The sequence below is a fragment of the Equus asinus genome, chromosome 3 (genome assembly GCF_041296235.1).
Source record: "Equus asinus isolate D_3611 breed Donkey chromosome 3, EquAss-T2T_v2, whole genome shotgun sequence".
NCBI classification, from domain to species: domain Eukaryota; kingdom Metazoa; phylum Chordata; class Mammalia; order Perissodactyla; family Equidae; genus Equus; species Equus asinus.
This window is the reverse complement of record NC_091792.1, coordinates 120,701,391-120,721,751: the sequence shown is the minus strand read 5'-3', so window position 1 is coordinate 120,721,751 and position 20,361 is coordinate 120,701,391. Positions and strand designations below refer to the sequence as shown.

Genomic DNA, 20,361 nt, shown 5'->3' with positions numbered 1-20,361 from the left:
GGATTCACCAAAAAGACAAACTAGAATATAATGAGATTTCCTAGAAGAATTTTTAAACAAATTCCCTTCCTGTACTTAAAGGCTCCTTTTAAAAACTTTATGTGAACGTTAACTTTTAAATAATTTAGATAAACTAAAACATCCACCAAAGTATCACTAGAACAACTCTTTTAATACTGTTTTTTAAAAGTAATATTTTTAGAAGATAAGCTATACAACTGGAAACATTTTGTGTATCAAAAATAATTCTTAACTTACTACTGAGCAGTGACTTACAGGTACTAATCTTAAATAAGGTATGCTTAAACACAATTTCATCAAGAGTTTCTGACCTAGGCTGGTAGTTCTTCACTTTTTTAGGTTACTCTGACTATTTTGTGAATGATGAAAAAGGCACATATGCACAAATACACCAAACGTTGCAGACAATTTTAAGGGGGTTATCCACTAACCTCTGATAACATATCAGAAAATACTGATGTCTCAAAAAACTAATTTAAGTTTCATTTGACAGCAGAAAATTAGAAACATTGTTCATAAGACAAATGAATTTCACTAAGCTAATATAACCAAAAATATTACTATCGGCGATTTTAAAAAGCTACATAATTACAGAGGAGGAATCACTGGTTAGGACCAACATAGAGGGGGAAAACAAAATCACCTGCTCATGGATTATAATGGACAACTGGAGAAACAAAAAGGGGTAAGGAATAGTATCAGTCAATCCTCACTTTGGGTTGGACGCCATGCTAGGTGTCTTCCCTTTGTTACTTTATTTAATCTTCACAACAAACCTATAAGACAGCTTGTATTACTTGCATTTTATATATTAAAATTACGGCTTAGAGTGGTTAAGAAACAAAGCGACACTAGGAAATGGTGGAGCTAAGATTTGAAACCAGGATTGTATGGCCTTCGATATCATGCTCTTTCCATTATATTATAGAGCTATGAATTTGTAACTTGTTAAACAACATGTCCATGACATGCAAGGTATCTAAGCCACTAAGTAGGCTGTCAGCCTTAACAACCAACTTACTCTAAAACCAATGTTTTTCCAGCTCTAATAATCTGTGCTTCTAAGGTCTGGGAGATACCCCTTCCACTCTTTTCTTCGGTCTCAATGAGATTTATCAAAAGTGTTATTTTATTTTTGTTTATATCTTGTCTTGTGCAACAAAACATGACTTGAGGTATATAGTCATGTATCACTTAACAACAGAAATACGTTTCGTTAAGCAATTTCATTGTTGTGTGAACATCATAGCATGCACTTACACAAACCTAGACAGTATAGCCTACCACAGTTCTAGGCCATATGGTACTAATATTATGGGACCACAATCATATATGCAGTCCGTTGTTCATCAAAACATCATTATTCGGCCTATGACTGTATTTCTCCTTTATAGATTAGGTAAATAGGCTTACAGAAGTTAAATGGTTTGCCCAAGGTCACACAACCAGTAACAGTAATGATAGGATTCAAACTCAGACCCGAAAACTTTAAACCCAATGCTTTTCCATTTTGGATCAGCAAGTATAATTATTTTTAACTTACATCTGAATTATGTGACATCAATTTATAAATCCTTCAATTCAAGGCACAAACATAAAATGAATGCAATGTCCTCATAAAAAGTATTGGTAACACAATTTCAAATGTGAAGAAATTTCAAACAAAATGCTGAAGAACAAGATAGAAACAATCACATCACTCTTTCCCTCCAAACATGCAAAAAAATGGCCTAATTCTTTACATAAAGCAAAGGTAACTGGAGACTTACACTTCTGGGTAGGATGCAGTAGCTAGTGTCAAGCTAACACTCCTAACACAAATAAAAATAGATAAATTGAAGAAGAAAAAACTTACATTATTTGTAAAACATCAGAAAATTCCAAAAGCAACAAGGACTAGATGACATAAAATCCAGAGAAGGAAAGAGCCCTTCCTAAATCATTTGATGATTACTGGCCATTTCCTTTCTTTGTTGATTTTAAGGGTAAGCTGAGGATCAGGTCTGGTACAACCAGTGGGACTCTACTGAGGGAAGGAAAAATCAATAGAACTTCGGCAGGTTGTGCAGCGTGGCTCAATGTTTTAGAAATTAGATGTGCCCTAAAATGCAATGCCAGTTTTCCCTAGAGGCATTACTGAGTTCTGGGCAGCAGGGAAGGGTGGGGGAAGCCAAAAAGGCAGAGAAAAATTACCTAGTCTCCCAGGGTTTAGGAGACAAAATTCTGCTAGAGGGAGGAGGATCTGCAACAAACAAGATTGGTCTCCACCCCTCAAGACACTTGAACCAGCATGAGATGGAAGGGTAAAAAGCCAAACTCAAAATATCCTAAGGGTACAACTTTTAGGGTGGAGGAGACAAAGACCTGTCAGACCAATCAAAAGTCTAGAATGGCCATACTTGGGAAACAGGGAAAACCAGAGGTGGACTGAATCCTACTAAATGTGCAACCCAGCTCAATCTCTGATTAGACCAAAGTGATCATTCCCCCACCCCGACTGCCTGATAGAGGAAAGAAGGAAGCCTTGATTGTGGGAGGTTTCACCTGAAGCTCCTATTTCATTTTCTGTATAATTATCTAGCATAAAATAAAATGTAAGAGGCAGGACAATGTGATCAATAATCAAAAGGAAAAAACCCACAGAAACAGACCCACTGATAATCTAGGTGTTAGTGTCCGTGGACAGGACTTGAACTATGATTAATATGTTCAATAAAATAGATGGACAAAATGGGTGAGAAGATGAAGAGCTTCAAAAGAGAACTGGGATCTATCATCAAATTGACATTCTAGAAGTGAAAAACAAAACAATTGAAATTAAGAACTCATTGGACAGATTAACAGAAGACTGAACACTGAAGAAAGGTAAATCTTACCACAAACCACCACACCAATACTATGTTCTAAATATTCAGAGAGAACTGAATGCCAACCAGCCCCTGGCGAAACGCATTTTCAGAGTCTAACCCATCTTTAAAGTCCCAGTGCCACCGCTGTACTTTTAAAGCTCACAGTTCAATTTATGTCAGTATCTTCTTTTATGATGAGAAGTTAGTAACATGTTTTTATTCCAATTAAAAACAAACTGTCAGTGTCATTCATACAAATGGCCATAATTTATTTAGTTTATATAAGAATCTGTTTTCTAAATTTCAAGACTAAAGTATTCTTTAAAATGAAATAGCAATAAATATATTCCTCTGGTTATGAGAAATCTTTTACATGAGATTCCTTTTCCAAAGCAATTGAAATAAGATTTCAAAGAGGTTAAACCTATTTCTTTATGCTGCATTTTATAATATGGGAAATACTGAGGCAGGAGCAAGAAACCACATACTGAACACCTTGGAGTGACATAGAAAACCCAACTCTACCTTAGGTGAGAGTCCCTGCCCCTCCTATCCTGCACTGACCCCTCGGACGGCGTTCTCAATCTAACAGTAAATACACAAGTTTCAAGGAAAGACATAATATTAGAACAAAATACTTTACCATAAATCATGTGCACTTATTTGCTAGGGAGTGAGAACCTGGTAAATAATTTTTCAAAAACAGGTATGTTGATACTTACTTGTTTTTATGAAAGTAAAACAGAAGCAAAAGCAATATATCAACACTTAGTTATCCAACTGGAATTTGTATGAAATCTGATTAAAATGTACTTTTCTCCTGCATCAACTTTACTCGCTCTACGGCATCCTTTCTTTTTTTTTTTTTTTTTTTTTTTTTTTAAAGATTTTATTTTTTCCTTTTTCTCCCCAAAGCCCCCCGGTACATAGTTGTGTATTCTTCGTTGTGGGTTCTTCTGGTTGTGGCATGTGGGACGCTGCCTCAGCGTGGTCTGACGAGCAGTGCCATGTCCGCGCCCAGGATTCGAACCGACGAAACACTGGGCCGCCTGCAGCGGAGCGCGCGAACGTAACCACTCGGCCACGGGGCCAGCCCCTACGGCATCCTTTCTTTACTGTGAGTTTGTATCTTCAAGAAACATAATTTATTTAAATCTTAGAAAAAAATAATTGGAAAGATAAATCTGCTGAAAAACTAAAAGTATTGCAAAAGCTGATATAAAATGCTTGGACATGGTTAAATCAACTGGATAAACTTAGGTAAACTACAACATCCTATGGGCCTGAATTTCCTAACTGGTAAAATAATGATCTTTTAAGTATCTTCTAAACCTCTAAAATCCCTCTGCTTCTAGGTATAGAATCAAATTATGGTAGACAATTAAAAAAGAGCTTGATTTTGTATCCTTATCAAAGAGTGAAAAAAAAAAAAGCATGAGATTTGGAACTATAAGCCTGGGATTCCAGTCACAGCTTAGCTTTGTAGATTGTGGGACCTCAAAGAGATTACTTAACTTCTGAGCCTCATTTTCCTCATCCTTAAAATAGGAATAAGATGAATGTCTAACTCTTAGAATTTAAGGAAGATTAAATGACACAGTACAAGTAAACTGACTAACAGACTCCTTGGCATACAGTAAGCACTTAATAATTATTAGATGTTATGATACTTACCACACAGGACTGTTGTTAAGATTAATTTAAAAGAGAATGTGTAGATTTCACAACATACACATATACCAAATCACCATATTGTACACCTTAAACTTATACCATGTTATATGTCAATTACATCTCAATAAAGCTGGGGAAAAAAGAGAGAACGTATGGGATAAATCTTATGTTAAATATTCTTACCAAACACACACACACAAAACAAACAGGGAGGGAAGGAGGAAATTAGTGGAGGTGATGGGTTATGTTTATGGCACTACATATGATGACCGTTTCATGGGTGTATACTTATCTTTCAATTCATCAAGGTGTATAACATTTAATACATACAGCTTTTTTGTATGTCAATCATACCTCAATTAACAAAAAGACAAAAAAAATCCAAAAAGAGAATGCATATAATATGCCTTGCTAATAGCAGGTGTACAATAATAATTATTCTTCTCTTCATGTGCTCCTTGGAGTCAATTATTCCACTGCATATCACTATAGATTTTACATTTTATAGCAAAATATTTTAACCTATGTAAATATCAGGAATTTAGCAATATGGAGTGACTTGTCTTGTAAACCAAATGTCAGTATCTTAAATTACATTAAAGTACGTGTAAAAGTCAAACATCCAAAATGATGTGAAAGGTTTTCTTAAATATAAAGTTAAGATGCTTCTAATTTAAATACACAAATGTATAATTCAAGTTTGCTTCTCCCGGTTTATATGACATAAATTTCTGTAAATCATATTTTATATTGCTAACTACTATCACTGTACATTAAAACAGCATAAAATTTCCCCCACAGCAAAGATCAGAGGTTCCTGAAAAACCTCTGTAATAAGAGCACGTGAAATTCAAGAAAAAAAAGGATTCTGAAGACTAAGAACATTATTGACCACATGAAAGCCCTTATAAACAATTTTTTATATTTACAGAAATAAAGCAAATTGAATAGCATTCTTTAAAAAAAAGTTAGCATTCACTTTCTACATCTTCAGTCAATAATAATTGCTGCCATAAGAATACATTTCTTTCATCATCCCTTGTTCACTAGAAAGTTTTCAAGATTCTGCCTTCACCAAAATTTCATTAAGATGCTTTTAAGGTTTTCTTATTTATTTCATTATCTGCAATATGTTAGAGGCGTTTTTTTCTCTTTTTCTTTTCTTCTTCTTCCCAAAACCTCCCGTCAGTACATAGCTATACATTTTAATCATAGGTCCTTCTGGCTGTGCTATGTGGGACGCTGCCTCAGCATGGCTTGATGAGTGGTGCAAGGTCTGCGCCCAGGAACCGAACCAACAAAACCCTGGGCCGCCAAAGCAGAGCAAGAGAACTTAACCACTGGGCCACAGGGCTGGCAATGAGGCATTTTTCTTTATTTAATTCTTCATCCAAATGTTCAATGTCATTCTCATTTTATGATTCAGTTACTGACTACAAATGCTCAAATCCCAAACGCAGAGTAATCAGAGTTCTGAAAGTTCTGGGTAACTTTTAATACTGTCATATAACTGAGTAAGTATGTTTCAAATTCCTCCCATATACAAATATTCGTAGCATTTTGATTATTATTCCCCCAGGTTCACTTTCCATTTGAGTTTCTTTAAGTCTTAACAAGGCTGCATTCTCACTCAAAAACGTCTTCTCCTGACCTCTCTCATTTGGATTTTCACCCCTTAGTGCAGCCCAACCAAAGTAACTCACAATTATCGGATTACTAAACTTGAGCTTGAAAGAAAATATATCCAGAAGTAAATCTAAGCATACAACTTAAAGTAAAAAGAAATACAGTTAGACAGGATACAGGTCTTTTTCATCAAAGTTTCAAAAACTAAATAGTAATTATCTTAAAAAAACCAGAGGGAAAAAAAAAAAACCCTAAAACATCTATATGAAAATATTTCACTAAAATGTTAATTCTTTGGATTTGAAATAAAAATCAACACTGAGAACTTCTTTACTTAAAGCGTGGAAATAGGGATGTTTTGTAGACCTACACAGCTCAATGTTCAAAGGATTATAGATTTTCTGAGCTGGAAAGTACCTGAGACATCAGTTAGCCTCTTCTTTTCTCAGATTAAAAGAAAAAGAAAGGGGCAGGAGGGAAGAAAAACTCCAGGCTCAGGGAGGTTTTATACACCTCTCTAAAGGTCACCCAGCTTCAAAACAATGATCTTTTATACTTTATCACATTCCCTCTGCAGAAAAAAACATATGTTATTTACTCTAAAAGACAAGATCTTTTTATTTACTTAGGAATCTTGTTTTGAATAGTAAGGACCATATCTTCTGAAATGTTATGATTTTACTACTCAAGGATTTCAAAAGCCAAAGAGTACCTTCATCAATAATATTTATTGAATACAAAGTAGAAAGCGAGGCACTGGGCATGCAGTAGTTAGCAAGACAGATACTGGGAAGAAGAATAATAAAATGATAATAATAGCAACTGTCATTAACTAAGCACCCACTATAGACAAAATGCTATATTAAGTACTCTACATGCGCTTGCTGTAATTCTTTTTTTTTTTTTTAGATACCATAGCTCTTAAGATTGTATGTGAGATGAAGTTTTCTAAAATTTTTATTGAGTTAATGATAGGTTACAATCCTGTGAAATTTCACTTGTACATTATTGTTTGTCAGTCGTGTTGTAGGTGCACCCCTTCACCCTTTGTGCCCACCCCCAACCCCCCTTTCCCCCGGTAGCCACTAATCTGTTCTCTTTGTCTACATTGTTAAATTCCTCATATGAGTGGAGTCATACAGAGATTGTCCTTCTTTGTCTGGCTTATTTCACTTAATTCCCTCAAGGTCCATCCATGCATGTTGTTGCAAATGGGATGATTTTGTTCTGTTTTACGGCTGAGTAGTATTCCATTGTATATATATACCACATCTTCTTTAGCCAATCATCTGTTGATGGGCACTTAGGTTGCTTTCACGTCTTGGCTATTGTAAATAATGCTGCAATAAACATTGGGGTGCACAGGACTTTTGGAATTGCTGACTTCAAGCTCTTTGGATAGATACCCAGTAGTGGGACAGCTGAGTTGTATGGTAGTTCTATTTTTAATTTTTTGAGGAATGTCCATACTGTTTTCCATAGTGGCTGCACCAGTTTGCATTCCCACCAGCAGTGTATGAGGGTTCCTTTTTCTCCACAACCTCTCCAACATTTGTTACTAATTGTTTTAGTTATTTTTGTCATTCTAATGGGTGTAAGGTGACATCTTAGTGTAGTTTTGATTTGCATTTCCCTGATGATCAGCGATGATGAGCATCTTTTCATGTGCCTATTGGCCATCTGTATATCTTCTTTGGAGAAATGTCTGTTCATGTCTCCTGCCCATTTTTTGATCGGGTTGTTTGATTTTTTGTTGTTGAGTTGTGTGAGTTCTTTATATATTATGGATATTAAGCCTTTGTCAGATGTATGACTTGCAAATATTTTTTCCCAGTTAGTGGGTTGTTTTTTGTTTCAATCCTGTTTTCATTTGCCTTGAAGAAGCTCTTTAGTCTGATGAAGTCCCATTTGTTTATTCTTTCTATTGTTTCCCTTCTCTGAGAAGACATGGTGTCCGAAAAGATCCTTTTAATACAGATGTCAAAGAGTGTACTGCCTACATTTTCTTCTAGAAGCCTTATGATTTCAGGTCTCACCTTTAGGTCTTCGATCCATTTTGAGTTTATTTTGGTGAATGGTGAGAAAGAATGGTCAATTTTCATTCTTTTACATGTGGCTTTCCAGTTTTCCCTTGCTGTAATTCTTAAAACAACACTGCAAGGACGAGATTAACTCCACTTTAGAGAGGAAAAAACTGAGGTTTAGAGAGAGTGAAATGATCACTCAGAGTAAGTGTCACTTTCCAAACCAGGTCTTTCTAGCACCAAAGTGCAGGTCCCAGCTACCACATGTTGCAGCCTACTAACCTATTCCTAAGTGAATACTTCTTTGATACAGGACTAAATACAAATAAGAGTATAAAAGGGATGGAAATATATACTACTTACAACAAACCCATATACAGAGCACTTTTAGAAAGCCACACAATTCTGGTCATCATTTGTAAGACAGAGATTAAAGCACTAAAAGAAGAAGGTAAGACGACTAACAAGATTAAGAAGTTGGTATATAAACAGTCTAAAACTTAGGCTTCTTCAGTCAGAAAGGATAATGGCCGAGAGCATATATTTAAAAAGTCTATAAAGTGACAAAAGTTGAAATGATATATATGCGCAAAATCTCAGAAGACTGAAAGTAATAGTTACTTTAGGATGGAAAACGAACCAAAACAAACAAACAAAAACATTACAACACAACATACAGTAAAATTTTGAAACTTGTTTCCTCAAAAACTCAGCCAGACTGAAAGCACGTACAAGTCACAGAGAATTCACTTACTTGGACATCAATTTTCTAAACTATAATACTACAGGTAAGGCACAATCAAGAAGCAAATTATAAACAAAAGTATAAACAAAAATAAGCTTTTGCAAAGCAAATGCCATAAAATTAATTTAATAAAGCTAAAGTATTTTATTTGCTTATAACCTCCTCAGCCTCTTACAAAGAACCTACTAAAAGGCTGAGGTTTCCTGTTTTATTATCTTCTAAGCACTTATCACTATTTGTAGTTACCTCATTGCTTTTTGTTTTTTAAGTCTATAAGAGGAACCACATTACCCCTAAACGGCACCTAAACAGCATCTAAAACAGTACCAAGCCCACGGTGTGGCTTCAGGAAATATTAATTGAATTCACGAATAAGTAAATTCCAGAGAATGGCACACTAGCAGCACAACAAATGGCAGTGAAAACCAGCAATTTCATAAGACACAAATGCTTATCTTCCAAGAGTATCAAGTTTACTCAATAAGCCATTTTAAAACACTTTCTACTGAAACAAATATATGTTATATAATAGAATGAAAAATTCAAATCAGTGCTTGAGATATAAAACAAGGTTTCAAATATATTATGTGACTGCACAAGGCCAATTCATGTTTCTAGACCTTAAGGACACAGATTTATTGTCTTTTATTATTAGAGCTACTTCATGAAAAATATGACAAGTACTCACAAACTTAAACTTTCTCTACATCACCTAGCCAATTCTCCAAATAGACTATATGCTCTTTGAGTAGATCATTAACATACATCTTTCTATTCCCAGAACCAAGCATGGTACTTATGTCAAAAAATGCTTCTATAAAAAGAAGATATTCAGACTTTCACTTTTAGCAGAGATGCAGCAATAGGCACCAGATTTACCCTCTGGCCTGAAACAAGAAAAAAGAGACATAAACATATGAAACTGTTTTCAAGACAATCGACAAGAGACAATGAAAGACAGTGATTCCTCAGAGACCAGAAACAAATGACACAGACCCTACGATTTCCCAAGCTTACTGATGTAAGAGAGCTTCCAGGCCAGTGAATGGAGGGAGAGTCCAGACAAAGCCTGGGGACTCCCTGAGTTAAGGAGACAGAGCTGAGAGTCTGGGCAGACAAAGGCAGCTAGAAACCACAGAACAGAGTACTAGAGAGGAGAATGTTGCACAGAGAATGAACTCTAAAGGTCTGCAGATAGTCCCTACTGAGCAGTAAGGTGAGCATCGAGCAACACATGCAGGTAAGGAAACTACCAGAGGTGGAGCAAAGAACTACTAGAAAGAATTAGAGGTAACAGTGGCCAAAGCTCACAAAGATCCAGGACAGTGCCTCTTTCCATCAGCCAGACTAGAAAACATCAGAATTCACAGGCCATTGAGTAGAGTATCTAGAAGGCTCTTGGCTCACTAGTGGGAAATAACTAGCCCTAGACTAAACGCTGCTCTGGTTCCTCAAGAAGCTGAACACAGAATTATCTTATGATCCCATACTCCTAGGTATATACCAAAAAGAACTGAAAATAAGTATCAAACAAATATATGTACACACATATTCATAGCAGCACTAGTCACCTTTTGGGGGGGAATAGCCTAAATGTCCATCAATAGATAAATGGATAAACAAATTGTGATATATACATACCATGGAACACTATTCAGCCATAAAAAAGAATGAAGTATTGACACATGCTAGAACATGGATGAACCTCGAAAATATTATGCTAAGTCAAAGAAGGCAAACACAAAAGGTCACACATTGTACAATTCCATTTACATGAAATATCCAGAATAGATAAACCCGTAGAGACAAAACACAAACTGGTTGTTGCCAGGGGCTGGAGGGAGAGGGTAATGGAGAGAAACCACTTAATGGGTTAGGGGTTTTACTTTGGAGTGATAGAAATGTTGGAATTAGATAGAGGTGATAGCTGTACAACACTGTGAATGTACTAAATGCCAATGAATTGTTCACTTTATAATAGCTAATTTCTATTATGTGAATTTTACCTCAACAAATTATTGTTTAAAAAAATAAGGCAGAAAATAAAAATGGAAATAAAGAGTTGATGGGGGGAAAAAAAACAAATAGAAAAATGAAAGACTTAAATTTAGCCATATCAATAATCACAATAAATGTAAATGGTCCAAAATCTCTAATTAAAAGGCAGAGATTGTGAGACTGAATAAAAAAGCAAGACCCAACACTGCCTATAAGAAATGAACTTTAAATAAAGGCACAAACAAGGTCAAAGTAAATAGATAGAAACAGATATGCCATGCTAACGTTGATCAAAAAAAAGTTGGAATGACTATATTAATATTAGACAAAACAGATTTCAGAGAAAAATTATTGGAGATAAAGGTCAATTTCATAATGATAAAGACATCACTCCACAAGACATCACTCCACAGAGTAGACACAAAACCTGAAAGCTTATACACCTACTTAAAAAGTGACAAAATACATGAAACAAAAACTGTAAGAACAGACAACCCCACAATTACATAATTACAGAGATTTTAATACTCCTCTCCTGAAAATTGAGATAACTAGCCAACAGAAAATCGGTAAGATTATAGAAGATTTGAACAACACTATCAACCAACTTGACCTAACTGACATTTAAAAACACTCCACCCAATAACAGATGAATATACATTCTTTTCAAGTGCACAAAAACAATTTATCAGGATAGTTCATATTCTGGGTAATAAAACAAGTCTTAATAAACTTAAAAGGATTTAAAACATATAAAGTATTTATATAACTACAATGAAATTAAAAAAAAAATCAATAACAGAAAGATCTCTACAAAATTCCCCAAGGATTTGGAAGCTAAATAAAACACTTCTAGGGGCTGGCCCCGTGGCCGAGTGGTTAAGTTTGCGCGCTCCGCTGCAGGCGGCCCAGTGTTTCGTTGGTTCGAATCCTGGGCGCGGACATGGCACCACTTGTCAAGCCACGCTGAGGCAGCGTCCCACATGCCACACCTAGAAGGACCCACAGTGAAGAATATACAACTATGTACCGGGGGGCTTTGGGGAGAAAAAGGAAAAAAATAAAATATTTAAAAAAAAAAAATAAAACACTTCTAAATAATGCATTGGTCATAGAAGAAATTAAAAGAGAAATATAAAAGTAAAATGAATTGAATGAAAATTAAAACACAGCATATCAAAATTTGGGCAATATATCTAAAGCAATACTCAAGAAGGGAATTTATAACACTAAATACCAGAAAGGTCTCAAATCAATGCCCTTTGTTTCCACCTTAAGAAACTAGAAAAAGAAGAGCAAATTAAAGCCAAAGTAACAAGAAGAAAGGAAATAATAAAAGTCAAACTGAAACCAATGAAACACAAAACATGAAATCAATGGAAATAATCAACGAAACCAAAAGTTGGTCTCTGAGAAGATTAATAAAATTGATAAACCTCTAGCCAGACTGGCCAGGAAAAAAAAAGAGTCAAGGGATAAATCAGTAATTTTGGAATGAAAGAGGTGACATCACTATACATTTTAGAGATAGTAAAAGAATAATCAGTGAATACTATGAACTGCATGCCTATTATTCAACAACTTAGATAAAATGGACAAATTCCCTGAAAAACAGAAACTATGAAGCTCAATCAAGATAAAATAGATAACCTGAAAAGTCCCATATCTATTAAAGAAATCAAATTTGTAGTTAAAAAACTTCCAACAAAGAAAACTTCAAGCCCAGATGGCTTCACTGGTGAGTCTTCCAAAATTTAAGAAAGAAAGAATGCATATTCTGCACAAACTCTTTCAGAAAACTAAAAAAGAAAAAATACTTCCCAGCTCATTTTATGAGACTATCATCACCCTAATGCCAAAATCAGACATTATGAGCAAAGAAGACTCCAGAAAAATATACCTCATGAACACAGATGTAAAACTTCTAAAGAAACTTTTAGTCTATCAAATCCAACAAAAGTATAAAAAGAAAAACAGACATGAGCAAATAGTGCCCATCCTAGGAATGCAAGTTGGTTTAACATCCAAAAATTCAATCTTTGTAATTCAATATATTTCTAAACTAAAAAGAAAAACCATACAACCATCTCTAAAAAAGCAGGAAAGGCATTTAACAAACTCCAACATCTATTCCTGATAAAACTTCTCTGAAAACTAGAATAAAACTTCAAGCTGATAAAGCACATCTACAAAAACCCTACAATTAACATGATATGGAATGATGAAAGTTTGAATGCATTTCCCCTAAGATCAGAAGCAAGACAAGAATATCTGTTCTCACTACTTCTAATCAATGTTTTTTCTGGAGATTCAGAAAGTCAGTGTAGTGAGGCACAAAAAAGCAACAGAAAGCATCCAGATTAAAAAGAAAAAAGTAATACGGTCTTCATTGTAGACGACTGTCCATGAAAAATTTCAATAACTCTACCAAAAAGCTAATGGAAGAAACAGGTGAGTTTAGCAAAGCTATACTCTATCAAGGAAAAATAAATAATTGAAAATTGAAACATATTTACTATTTAAAATAGCATAAAAGATAAATACTTATGGATAAATCTAACAAAAGATATACTAGACAGGTACACTAAAAACTACAAAACACTGCTCAGAAAAAATTTTAAAGACTTAAGTAAATGGAGATACTGTTTCTTGGGTTAGAAGATTAAACATTTTTAAGATGCTAATTTCCCCAAATTGATCCATAGATTCAACGCAATCCAAACTAAAATCCCAACAGGATTTCTTTTGTAGAAATTGATAAGCTGATTCTAAAATTCATATGGAATACAAACAACCCAGAAAAGCAAAACAACTCTGCAAAAGAAGTACAAAGTTGGAGAACTAACACTACTGAATTTTAAGACACAACTATAAAGCTACAACACTCAAAACAGTGTGGTATTGGCATCAAGACAAACAGATCAACAGAATGGAACAGAGCCAAGAAACAGATGCACATGTATTCCTACAACTGATTTCCAACAAAGGTACAAAAGCAATTCAGTGAAGAAAGAATAGTCTTTATAACAAATACTATTGGAACAATTGGATATCTATATGCAAAAAGAAAAATAACTTCAATTCATACACACTGCACCATATAAAAAATTTAACTCAAAATGAATCATAGCGTTAAATGTAAAACCCAAACCTATAAAACTTCTAGAAGAGACATAGGAAAAAAATCGTCATACCTAGGCTTAGACAGAGTTACTAGATATAACACTAATAGCACAATCCATAAAAAACCAAATGGATAAATTGGGATTTATTAAAACTAAAAACTTCTGCTCTTGAAAGCACTGTGATGGAATGAAAATACAAACTACCTATTGGGAGAAATCTTTGCAAAGCATATACTTGTATCCAGAATACATAAAGAATTCTCAAAACTCAACAATAAGAAAACAAAAAAGGGGCAAACAGTTGGAAGAGATGATACTTCATCAAAGATACATAAATGGCAAATAAGTATAAAAGGATGCTCAACATCATTAGTCACCAGGGAAATGAAATTAAAACCATAATGATAACTCTACGCACCTATCAGAATGACTAAAATTAAAAAGATTAACCATACTAAATATCAATGAGGATGTAGCAGAAGAGACTCTATCATTTCCTGCTGGTGGGAATGTAAAATAATAGCATTATTTTGGCAAATGGTTTCTCAGTTCCTTAAAAAGTTAAACATATATGTACCACATGCTAAAGCCACTCCATTCTTACGAATTTTTACTCAAGAAAAAAGAAAGTATATGTCCATAAAAAGACTTGAACAAGAATATTCACAGCAGTTTTATTTATAGAGACAAAACTGGAAAAAACACAAATGTCCATCAATAGGTGAATGGATAAACAAATGTGGTATATCCATACAACAGAACATTATGCAGCATTAAAAGAGAATGAACTATTGACCCAACAACATGGATGAATCTCAAAAAATAATTATGAGTAAAAGAGGACAAAGAAGGATACAGACTATAAGGTTCTATTTATATAAACTCTAGAAAATGGAAACTAACCTACAGCGTCAGAAAGCAGATGAGTAGTTGTTTGGAAGGGGTGGGGAGATTACAAGGAAAACAAGGAAACTTTTGGGGGTGATGAATATGTGCACTATCTTGATGTTTACATGTATATACAAGTTACATGTGACAAAACTCATCAAATAATACACTTTAAACATGTACAGTTTATTGTTTGTCAATTACATCTCAATAAAGCTGCTAAAATATAAATAAAAATTGTAAATACATCATTAACAAGATACACTATATTTGATGCCATAAAATAAAACTAACACATGAAAAAAACTGAAACCACATGAAATATGTTCTCTAATAACAAACTAGAAATCAGCAACAGAAAGCTGTCTGGAAAACTCCCAAATATTTGAAGATTAAACAATGCACTTCGTGATAACACATAAGTCAAATATGAAGTCTCATGGAAAATTAGAAAATATTTTTAACTCAATGAAAATAAAAACATGGCATATAAAAATTTGTATGATGTAGTCAAAGCAGTGCTTTAGAGGGACAAGTTTTGCTTTCTACGCTTATATCAGGAAGAAAGAAAGCTCTCAAATCAATGACCTCTTACTCCTACCTTAAGAAACTAAAAAAATAGTAAATTAAATCCAAAGCAAGGAGAAGAAATAATAAAAATAAGAGGAAAAATGAATGAAATTGAAAACAGGAAAACAGAAGAGAAAACCAGGACTAAAGCAAGGAGTCCACTCTCATCACTTCTATTCAACATTTTACTGGTCCTACCCAGTGAAAAAGGAGAAAAACAAATAAAATCCATGCAGATTAGAAACCAAGAAATAAAATTGTCACTATTCTCAGACAACATAGTTATCCACATAGAAAATCCCATGGAATCTATAAAAACATTCCTGGAATTTTATAAGAGAGTTTGGCAAGGTCACAGGACATGATGTCAATATACAAATATCAATTGCGTTTCTTACGTACGAGCAATGAACATTGGAAATCAAAATTTTAAAAACAATACCATTAACAATATCACCAAATACAAAGAAATACATACATATAAAGCCAACAAAATACATGCATAATCTGTATGCTATGCAAAAAAACTACAACACTGATGAAAACGATCAAAGAAGACCTAAATAAATGTAAAGGTATGCCATGTTCATGGTTTGGAAGACTTGTTAAGATGTCAATTTTCCCCAAATTGATCTATAGATTCAATCCCAATCAAAATTCCAGCATTTTTTTTTTTAGATATTGACAAGCTGATTCTAAAATTTATACGGAAAGGCAAAAAAATTAGAATAGCCAAAACAATTTCAAAAAAGAACAAGTTTGGAAGATTTGCTCTACTTGACTTTAAGACTTACTATAAAGCTCTAGTAAACAAGGCCATGTGGTATTAAAATCGAGACAGACACAAAGAGATCAAGAGAACAGAAGAGTCGAGAAATAGAGCCACATGAATATGGTCAATTGATTTTTGACAATGTACAAAGGCAATTTAATGGAGAAAGGACAGTCTTTTCAACAAATGGTGCTGGAGAACCTGGAGTCATATGCAAAAAAAATGAACTTTGACCTATATCTCAGACCTACACAAAAACTGACTCAAAATGGGTCATAGATCTAAAAGTAAAACGCAGAAGAGATGATAGGAGAAACATTTTGTGACCTTGGCGTAGGCAAAGAATTCTTAGACATGATATCAAACACACAATCCATTTTGTAAAAATTGATAAATTGGGACTCATTAAAATCAAACACTTTTGCTCTGCCAAAGACATTAAAAGAATGAAAGGACAAAAGCTAGAGACTGGAAAAATATACTTGCAAGTTACATATCTGACAAGGGACTTATATTCAGGACATATAAAGAACTCTCAAAACTCAATAACAAGAAATAACTATTGAAAAATGAGCAAAATATCTGAATAAACACTTTAAACAAAGAAGATGTACAAATGGCAAATAAGCACATTATAAGCCACTCAATACCATTAGTCATAAGGGTAATGCAAATTAAAACCACAGTTAGATGCCACCATATTTACAGAATAACTAAAATTTCTAATACTAATAATATCAAGTCCTGGCAAGGATGTTGAGCAACTGGAACTCTCATATCTTGCTAATTGAAATGTGAAATGGTATAGCCACTTTGGAAAACAATTTGAAAGTTTCTTATAAAATTAAGCATACATTTACCATAGGACCCAGCAATCCCACTCCTAAAAACAGAAAATTATGTTAAAACAAAAATATGCATAGGGATGTTTACAGTAGCTTTATTCAAAATCACCAAAAAGTGGAAACAACTCCATGTCCTTCAACTGGTGAATGGATAAACAAATTGTGATGCATCCATACAATGGAATACTACTCAGCAATAAAAAGGAATAAACTATTGTCACATGAAACAAAATAGATGAATCTCAAATGCACTAGTTAAATGAAAGAAGCAAAACCAAACAGGCTACAAATACTGTGAAATTCTGTTTATATAACATTGCAGAAAAGGCAAAACTGTATGGATAGACAACAGATCAGTGGTTGCCAGGGCTTAAGAGTTGAAGAGGGGGGCCAGCCCAGTGGTGCAGCAGTTAAGTTCGCATGTTCTGCTTCGGCGGCCGGGGGTTCGCCAGTTCAGATCCTGGGTACAGACCTACACACCGCTTGTCAAGCCATACAGGTGTCCCACATAAAGTAGAGGAAGATGGGCATGGATGTTAGCTCAGGACCGGTCTTCCTCAGCAAAAAAAGAGGAGGATTGGCAGATGTTAGCTTAGGGCTTATCTTCCTCAAAAAAAAAGGGAAAAAAAAGAGTTGAAGAGGATATGACTACAAAGAGACAGCACAAGGAAGTTTTTTGGAGTGAGAGAACTGTAATGTATCTTGATTATGGTGGTGGTTATGGAACTCTATACATTTGTCAAAAATCAGAACTGTACGCCAAAAAGAGTGACTTTTATTGGATATTAAATACTTTTCAAAAACAGGCTATGGCATTTTTCTTTAAAAAGGAAAAGGCAATTTGGAAGGTCTAATAAATAATAATAATCATAGCACATACTAAAAACAAGGTCTCCAGAATAAGACCAGGTCATAAAAAGGGGCACTCAGTTGGGGATGGGTTTCAAAGGCAAGGCAGAAATAGAGTTATCCAAACTAAACTATTGAATAATGTCAGGAAAGTGAAAACACTGAGCATATAGAGTATGCCCTCGGTCCTGATTTGTCTTAGAGTTTGAGACAATTCTAACTGAGAATTTCACATCACAAATGAGGACCAAGAGAGTTCAGAGACTGGCAATCAGGTAGGGTTTTAGCTTTTATTTAGACTAGTACCTCTAAATCAAGGGTTCTTAACACAGAATACCAAGATAGAAATCCAGGAATCTATGAAGGTGCATGGAACAAAAATTCACCTTTATTTTCACTAACTTCTAACTGAAATTAGTATATTTCCTTAGGCTATGAATGTATGCAACTAACGGTGGTAGATTAAACAGGACCTGTATCTTTATCACTCATAGAAATCACAGATTTTTCCTATCACATCATATTACCACAGATCCTCTGGTATCTTATTTTGTATGCATTAATAAAGAAACATTTACAAATCATATATTTGAGGTGTTTTAGTAAGTTGACAACTATATTTTATATAATTGGTTTCCTTTATAATCTTATGTATTTTATTGTATACATTTAAAATACATTAAATCTTTTAAAATACAAATAAAACATTACACTAAGAAGGGGTTCATAGGTCTCCCTAGACTACCAAAGGGGTCCGTGACAAATAAAAGGTTAAAAATCCCTCCTCTGAATTATCCTGCCCCCATCTTACAAAGCACCCCTTTTTCAGGGCCTCTAATACCCTTCACAAATGCATGAAATGTCACCTCTCCATGGTTAGATAATAGTTTATACCCAAGACAGGGAAAAGCGCAGCTTTTTTCAAAACAGTAATCATATCTGTTTATGCTCACTAGATGGTAGAGTCCATATGAACATAAAAATACATATCCAAAGACAGACCTTAGACCGAATACCACAATGTTAAACGAAATGTACTTTCTGAAACTACAGATGAGAATAGCCTAAAAAAAAAAATCTATCTTATGTCTCAAATAAAAAGGAATTTAATGAAAGCATCTGAAAAATGATCTTAAAGATGTGTGGAGAAGGGCAGGAAATTTACTTTTGTTTTCTAAATCCTACATTTTGTACACATTGCAATATCTTGCTTACTCACTTATATGTAAAAAAGCAGAGGATTCCAAAACTTCAAAAAACAAACAAACAAAAAATCAGATCACAAACGTTTCTAGAGCCATAAACTCTTATGATTCCTCGGGTTAAATAACAGCAAACTGCCAACCAAGTGAGATACAGCAGTCATTTAAACAATGGAAATGCCCACACAGGAGGAGGGTGTCAGGGGATCTAAACTATAAGAGCTACAAATTCAACTGTGGATCCAGGGACAACCAGAGATTTAAAAGAAAAAAAGAAATACTATGGTCTGAAGACGATCTGGTAAGAACTATGGGGAAAAAAATACATTCTTGGAGAAAAGTAAGTATTACAAATAGTACAGTAAATATTATCAAAGTAATGCTACTACTTATCTCCTTCCTATCAATAAAATGTACTAGTTAAAAAATTCTTTGAGTAGGAATATACCTCATATTTTATAATAGGAACAGAATTTGCTTTTCCATATTTTCTTTCATTATTTGATGACAAAATGAAATGCAGCCACACAAAACCATTCATTCAGTTTCAACTTAACAGTATTTCAGGGGCCAGCACCATGGCCGAGTGGTTAAGTTCGCACATTCCACTTCAGCAGCCCAGGGTTTCGCTGGTTCAGATCCTGGGTGCAGACATAGCACTGCTCATCAGGCCATGGTGAGGTGGCATCCCACATACCACACAACTAGAAGGACCCACAACTAAAATATACAACTATGTACTGGGGGGATTTGGGGAGAAAAAGCTAAAAAAAAAAAGAAAGAAAGAAAGATTGGCAACAGTTAGCTCAGGTGCCAATCTTAAAAAAAAACAGAGTATTTCATTTTTATACACATAATTACATAATTTTAAAAAACTTTAACAAAAATGTAATGCATTCAATCTACACTAATTTGCTACATCTCTACCCACAACTTGGAAATTTTTTATTATAAGCAGTCAAAATTATGACTCTTCAGACCATTTTTTCTGATTACAGAATCACAATGTATTCATCATAGGAAACTTGTAAAATAAAAAAAAAGTCCTCATAATCTTAACAACTAGGATTAAGCACTATAACCATTTTATTTTTTCTATGGGTACTATCTTACATATTAGTAATAATGCTATTATTAAATATCTATTAGACACTTACTTGAGTTATTAGCTAA

At 34.2% G+C, this 20,361-nt stretch overlaps 1 protein-coding gene across 1 annotated transcript in view; it reads right to left on the bottom strand.

The window, feature by feature from the left end:
- Positions 1-20,361, bottom strand: part of CHIC2 (cysteine rich hydrophobic domain 2) — a 57,213-nt gene that overhangs the window by 11,901 nt on the left and 24,951 nt on the right. The window lies entirely within an intron of this gene.